Source organism: Lactuca sativa, chromosome 4, assembly GCF_002870075.4.
Source record: "Lactuca sativa cultivar Salinas chromosome 4, Lsat_Salinas_v11, whole genome shotgun sequence".
Lineage (NCBI taxonomy): Eukaryota > Viridiplantae > Streptophyta > Magnoliopsida > Asterales > Asteraceae > Lactuca > Lactuca sativa.
In genome coordinates, this window is record NC_056626.2 from 29694086 (window position 1) to 29702179 (window position 8094).

The window sequence follows — 8094 nt, forward strand, 5'->3', positions numbered from 1 at the left end:
AGATATGTTTCTCCAACTTGTAGATCTGACCTTCTAACACCCAATAATCACGTAAAGGTCCAATCTTTAAGCTCATGCAACACTCATATGGCCTTATTTGAAGAAATAACTCCTAAAATAGCAACCTAGGATCACAACTCCAATGGAACAGAATAAATTTGGAAGGCTGAGGCTCTCTGGACCTCTCAAGGTCCAGATCCAATGTCTATTTCTCAATGAGACCTCAGAAGCATCATATTCTAACCAAGAAAGGGTAAATAAAACCCTAGATTCAAGGATTCTACACAAAATAGAAGAAAGGGTCGAATCACTACCTCAAAATGGAGATCCCTGCTTGAATGTCTCAGAATCCCAACCTTCTTTGGTCCTTCCTGTTGAATCCATTCTCTTCCTTTGCAAAATCACACAAAAAAGGCTCAAGATGGCTCCTCCTCTCACACTATACTCTCAAGCTCACTAGGGTTCTTTTCTATGGATGGTAGCCACAATTGAGAGCTATAAGGACACTTAAATAGGGCACATGCCCAAAGATTTAGGGTTTTCTGTTCACAGCTCGGACTCGTCGAGTCGCCTTACCGACTCGTCGAGTCCATTCATTAATCTAGTCAGCAAATCGCGATCCTACTCGACGAGTTTAAGCGCCAACTCGTCAAGTCCCTCTTCTGCACCCAAAATAAATAATTAAATTATGATACTTGGAATTCTGGATGTTACAATTCTTCCCCACTTAAATTAGAGTTCGCCCTCGAAATCGCTCCTCATCAACATATAGATCTAGCGCCATCGATAGGATCTCGTACCACACAACTATCACCCCCCCTAGACACCTGAATCCAAACAGGGATTCCCAATCCCAAAATAAAACCAACCCTTCTGTTTCTCTCCAGACATAATCCAACAATCGGCTGCCGATCACTCATACCAAACATAGCAACGATCCGATTCACACCCCAAGAAACGGAAGGGTTCACGGCCACCAGGGCTCATCCACTGAATTGCTATCGGAACCCATCCGAACAAAGAATTCTCAACACTCTGCCATCAGACACAAGAGAATAATCGTGCTCGCTCAGAAATGTCCTCAGACATCAGAAAAATCATAAGCCTCACCTCCATTCCCCATACCTCTTTTTAACACTGAGTACCAGGTCTGATCTCGACCCATCAGTTGGATCTTTATGGCCATCCATTGCACTATCCCAACCGTCTTAATATTTTCCTCCTCCCTATAACTATATCGGCCCATTATGACACACAAGTCATGAAGTTCACTTTACCCCAAGCGAATGCTACACCCCCAACTGGAAATCAACTCAACCCCTACCTCTTTCGTCTACTGCTCATAGTTCCATGCATCTCGCGGTACCTCCCATTCCCGAGTACTGACCTACACAGGTCTAAGACATCAGATAATAAGCAATTCCCCTCAACACGAAATCCACCTCAGAATCCAGAATCTCATTCCGCCTACCCAACGCACCACCAGAGCTAAACTCAGACTCGAGAGTTTGGTCTGACCCAGAGTTGGAACCGCTCGATCCAATGAAGCACTCAACTCACGACTCATGACTCGCAACCCGCGCGTATACCTCTTCTCCAATTCCCTTGGGTTGCGACAACCACAACTCAAATCAGAGTATAACGATTCCCGACAAATATAGAGACCTCTGTCTCTTTCCTGATCTGGCTCCCAGGCTCCCGAATACTCAACTCAATAAGGCTACTCAAGCCTAAGAACTCTCCTGCGTCATGCTTTGATCAACAAATAACGCGGCTCCCTGCCGCACCATGACATCCTCTTACTGACTAGTGAGTACTACGGCTCCCCACAGTATCACAACACCCTCTCGCTGACTAGTGAGTACTACGGCTCCCCGCAGTATCACAACACCCTCTCGTTGACTAGTGAGTACTACGGCTCCCCGCAGTATCACAACACCCTCTCGCTGACTAGTGAGTACTACGGCTCGCTGCAGTATCACAACACCCTCTCGCTGACTAGTGAGTACTACGGCTCCCCGCAGTATCACAACACCCTCTCGCTGACTAGTGAGTACTACGGCTCCCCGCAGTATCACAACACCCTCTCGCTGACTAGTGAGTACTACGGCTCCCCACAATATCACAACACCCTCTCGCTAACTAGTGAGTACTGCGGCTCCCTGCAGTATCACAACACCCTCTCGCTAACTAGTGAGTACTGCGGCTCCCCGCAGTATCACAACACCCTCTCGCTGACTAGTGAGTACCACGACTCCCCGCAATATCACAACATCCTCTCACTGACTAGTGAGTACCACGGCTCCCCTCAGTATCACAACACCCTCTCGCTGACTAGTGAGTACTACGGCTTCCCGCAGTATCACAACACCTTCTCGCTGACTAGTGCATGCTGCAGCTCCCTGAAGCCTTACCGCACTTTCTCTTACCACCCACGATCTCAACCTCAAGTCGGCTCCACACGCTGCATCCATTAACCCACGTTCCACGACCCAAGATAGAGAGGTGCACACATACCCATCCAAAAGTAAGTGTCACTACTCCTGACGACAATCGACATGACAACTCCTTTTCTTGCTGCAATCCTCATTCTTTAATAATCGCATTTAACATCAATTAGTCGATGTGCTCCCCCCGAATACTTTGGTACACCAACACAGAATCTCACGATGTTTTGCCCAATCCACTGATCTTATACTCACAACCCCATGCTTGGATACCGCATTGCTCTTTCGGAACCTCCCAACCGATCTTCCTCTCGCACAACTTGAACCCTCAGAGTATTCCATCTCCTAACTTAAAACATCGAGGCATCGACAATGGCTCAGAACATGTTGTCGAGAACCCGAAACTCCCCCTCTACCGGTCACTACTCATACGAAACTACTCATCTCGACCCTGAAATTGGTTGACGAATCAACTGCTGCCCCTTTCAGGGGTATAGATTACAATCTGTACCTTCACTTGCAAATCTCAACTATTGAATCCGCAATCCAACAACCCGATCGCACTCGAACTCGACATATGTTAACCCCGAGAAGCACATGCCACAAAGAATCTTCTAATTCACTCATTCTTTCTCAAACACATACCATAAACATTATCTCGCTCTGCACCTATCCTCGATCACCAATAACCCTGGACCCCTGAATCCGCACTGCAGGTATCTATATCCAGATCTTTAACCGTTCTCGAACAAATCTCTGATCCCCTCAATAACATACCCGGTTCTCCCACACTTAGGGTTCGAACCATCACCAATTGGCGCGCCAACAATCTATCCCACAGACTGTTTCCACTAGTAACATAGCACCTACTCTTGGAAGGTGCTACGCAACACTCGATGATCTCCCCGACAGAGATCAAGCATCTCCCAATAGCCCGAATATCAGATGAAATCCTCAGAACTTCCCATCCTGTATGCCTCTAGTCAGTCAGAATCTCACACATTCCATCACTGGACTTCCCAATTGTCCAGTATCAACCCTGATCTGGAAATAGTGAACTATCATCCTCCTCATCCTCGACTCCTCAACCCACTCCCCATCACGTCTCTCATGATAGGAGTAAAACCCACATTACCACTCTCGATACCCATCCAAGACAATAAGAGCCACCACCCTATTATACCCCTCTTGATCGTCCGACACTGCAGCTGGCACATTCCCTACTATACTCAATAGGGTGTATCCTGGTCCTTGACCATCTCGGTCCCCACTGATGACCTGATAAAGCTATATCTTTACCTCGCAGCAGGCCCACTTCCATATACTCTGATTGAATATCACCCTCATTGCAATCCCACAGGGCTCACCCCCAAACTCAGGAGCTGAAATCTCAACACCTCTTACGTCTCCCACTGGAAACGGAGTTAGCACTACTCAGGTCACAGAAAGTGACATCTCTACTATTGGTCGGTCACCCAGCCTAGACCGTATTCTTCCATAACTCACCATCCCTACTCATCCCTGAGTCTTGCGGTTCCAACTGGCATATCACCAACAATCCCTCGGAGCTAAGTCGATTTCCCTCTCCAGGGATGCTCTACTAAAACTCGTTCATCATGGCCTTCTGGCCCTAAACTCTTTCACATCTGAATCTCAGTCCAGACAATCACCACGAAATAACCGGTAAAACCAGAAGCACTAACTGTCGCATGTCATGGTACTCAAACCATGTGACCACCTCTTGATCCGCTATGAATCATGGTACCTGTACCATGTTATCTCCTCTTAATCTACTACGAATCATGGTATTCGAACCATGTACTCTCTTCTCAATCTTCCTCAAATCATAGTACTCGAACCATGATGTCACCTATCGATCTGCTACTTATCATGGTACTCGAACCATGACATCACATCTCGATCTGCTACTTAGATCCTCCGGAATACTGCTTGTATCGGGTATGGGTCCTTTGCTTTCAGTAGTACGGGGCCATACTACCTGCCACATCTATCCATACTCTCTACACGGACCATCCCATATTCCCTAAGTAACTGCTCAACCTTCTCAATTGCCAATCCCAACACGCGTGCTCGCTCCCCAGCGAAATGCTCTACTCTGTCAGCGTACTCATCTTACTAAGGTCACATCCTAGGCTCTTCCTAGGTTCTCACACTTCCCCGCCATCAGCTGCTGAGAAACTCCTTATGATTCCAGTCATCTACCTCCTAAACATCATCACATTCAATTGGTAGATGGCTCCCATCATCGGGCATTCCACAAAGCACGAAGCAAGCAGCATTCGGACATCGAATAAACACGTAAAACCCACTCTAGGTGATAACTCCACTTGCTTTACTCATACTAAAAAGATATCACCGAACTCTGCAACTCTACCCCTTGCGGGTATCTAGCTACTCTCTTGATAGGCTCCACAAATGCTCATCTAGGCATCTCTCCTAGATTACTCCTCTACTCAAATCCCGCTCTACAAGGATTCATGCTAGACACTCTCACTCAGCACATACTCGAAAGTGAATCACAGAAAGCAGCAACTCCTAGGCTAAGGCATCACAAATCAGGCCACTCTAGTCCTAAATATGAATACCTAGCCTACTCTAGCATGCATAATATCTCATAACAAATAACGTAAGGGCATTTTGGGAAATCACCGTTCGGGCGCTGGCTGATCGTACACACTGCTCCGTTCTGCTCGTCTCAAAGTCCTTTTACTCATTTAGAAAAATTGTTTAATTATGAAATTTTTCTCAAATCCTCAGTTTGAGTTCAGATACACCCGAAGGTGCATCCAAATCCCTCAAACCAAGGCTCTGATACCAACTTGTAACAATGTAAATTTTAAAAACAATTTTCCAAATTTTCAAACACAATAAAACTCATATAACATTCTCAAAATCCCATGTTTATCCGATGTCATCACAATAAAACATATCCCAGAATCTCAAAAAACATAATCTCCTACCAGTGTGTACAAATAATGTCGGCGCCTTCTCGCGATCCTTGCTAGTGCCTGAAACACATATCACATAACACGGTAAGCATAAATGCTTAGTGAGTGCCCCAAAATACCACATACAACACATAAGCCACCCGAGGCTATAACTCGGTATGACCTTCCGGTCAATGTGTCTCAGCGGGACCCTCCAGTCCCGTAGCTCGTTGGACCCTCCGGTCCGGTCTAGCTCGTTGGACCCTCCGGTCTCTGGCCTCATGAGTCGTTAGACCCTCTGGTCCGGTCTATATAACTCATAGCATACATATAACACAATGCACATAAATCTCAAACATACACATACACATAAGACCCTCTAGTCTGCACATAGATACCGCTCTAGGTAATGTATAGTGAGAAGACTCACCTCGTATGAAATCAGATAAACTCTCGTGCTCGATATCCTGTCCTAGCCTCCTCCTATCAAAATGATAACATCTCTAATCAATACTCTCTCATGCTCTTATTTCTAATAATGGGTAGAAGACTATTCTACCCCTATCTGACCTCTCTTGAATCAGCTTGACTAAAACCTCAAGGTCAACTGAAAGTCAACTCTAGTTAACGGTCCAACTTTGACCAGAGTCGTCGAGTGCACCTGGGTGACTTAGCAAGTCCATGCGTGTCCTCTGAATCCTCCTATGGCCTCACTCGGCTCGTCGAGTTAACTCTTCACTCGACGGGTTACCATGGGTCACGAATCGTGGGGCAACCGGTCTCGACTTGTCGAGTCCTCTTATGGACTCGGCGAGTTCCCTCCATGGCAACACTCAAATGACCTTCTGAGGTTAGATCTGTTTCTCCAACTTGTAGATCCGACCTTCTAACACCTAATAATCACGTAAATATCCAATCTTTAAGCTCATGCAACACTCATATGGCCTTATTTGAAGAAATAGCTCCTGAAATAGCAACCTAGGTTCACAACTCCAATGGAACAGAATAAAGCTGGAAGGCTGGGGCTCTCTGGACCTCTCAAGGTCCAGATCCAATGTCTATTTCTCAATGGGACCTCATAAGCATCATATTCTAACCAAGAAAGGGTAAAGAAAACCCTAGATTCAAGGATTCTACACAAAATAGAAGAAAGGGTCGAATCACTACCTCAAAATGGAGATCCCTAGTTGAATGTCTCAGAATCCTAACCTCCTTTGGTCCTTCCTGCTGAATCCCTTCTCTTCCTTTTCAAAATCACACCAAAAAGGCTCAAGATCACACTATACTCTCAAGCTCATTAGGGTTCTTTTCTCTGGAATGGTAGCCGCAACTGAGAGCTATAAGGACCCTTAAATAGGGCATAGGCCCAATAATTTAGGGTTTTCTGTCTACAGCTCGGACTCGTCGAGTCGCCTTACCGACTCATCAAGTCCATTCATTAATCCAGTCAGCAAATCGCGATCCTACTCGACGAGTTTAAGCGCCAACTCGTCGAGTCCCTCTTCTGCACCCAAAATAAATAATTAAATTATGATACCTGGCATTCCGGATGTTACAGTGCATATATGCAGGTAACCCTTACCCTACCCGTATGTTGTATTCTTAAAATTCTGCTATTTTGGGCAATTGTTTGCCATTTTTTGTCTTCAAATCTTGCTGTCAGGTGAAAGAAATTGCAATCTAGATTCATTTTTTGTGCTAAACCATTGCTTTCAATTTCAAACCACTCACTAGGCACTAATATGAGTTTGTCCTAAGTTTTGCACATATTTAACCATAATATCTAGCTAATCTTTATAAAAATCGCTATCTAATTTCGGAAGGTATATTAAATTCAATTAACAAATTATTTGCTAATATTAATCAAATGCACAAATTTAACCCTAAAATCTTGGAAATTCTAATTTCAAATTTTCAAACTATTACGCACAAAGTATGAAAATCATACTTTCAGTAAATTGAAATTTACCTGATTGTGCCTTTGCTCTTGAAGTATTTTGAGTTACACCTCATACTATTTCGGTTTTCTATAAGTTCTTCATAAGAATCAAATTTCTGCAAAAAATAATCTGGTATAATTTCTTCCAACTAATCTATGTTTTGTTAAAAAAAACTATTGTTAACAAAAATTTACATCTTACCTTCAATTGTCACATCTTCAGACCCTATCCGTTTGTACCTTCAATTGTAACATCGGTATAAGTTTCTACTCCCTTCAAATTTGATTCGATTATCGTATATTCCTATTTGCCTTCACGATAGCAATGGACAAACTTCCGCATCTTTTTGAAATGAATGCCTTGGAGATGTTAATCTTGATTGCGGAGATATCAATTTCGATATTCGATTGTTCTAGGTCTTTGTTTTTATTAAAGCAAAAGGGAAAAATAGGGGTTATTATTACTAATTGATTTTCTTGTACGTGGGAGAAATAGGTTATTACTTATGTGAAGCCTTCAAATAATGTTTATTTTTCTAATTTTTTATATCAATAATATTTAAATATTTTGAATTGATATATATCCTCATTTATTATTGAAATAACTATAGTTTAAATAATTAACTAAGAATTTATATTGATATGCCGTATTTATTAAATTAGAATTTAACATGACATAAACTATTTAAATTGCCATTTTATATATTATGCTCAACAATTTAATAAGTAAATTTGATTTATATATAATTATGTAGTTTTA

The 8094-nt window shown here is 43.3% G+C and overlaps 1 long non-coding RNA gene across 1 annotated transcript; it reads right to left on the bottom strand.

Moving 5' to 3' along the window:
• Positions 1-7374: 7374 nt before the first annotated feature.
• Positions 7375-7782, bottom strand: LOC128133796 (uncharacterized). The gene is made up of 2 exons (XR_008232096.1): positions 7537-7782; positions 7375-7450 (listed from the first exon to the last, which is right to left on the bottom strand). It is a non-coding gene; the product is annotated as an uncharacterized LOC128133796 (long non-coding RNA).
• Between the last annotated feature and the right edge of the window lie 312 nt (positions 7783-8094).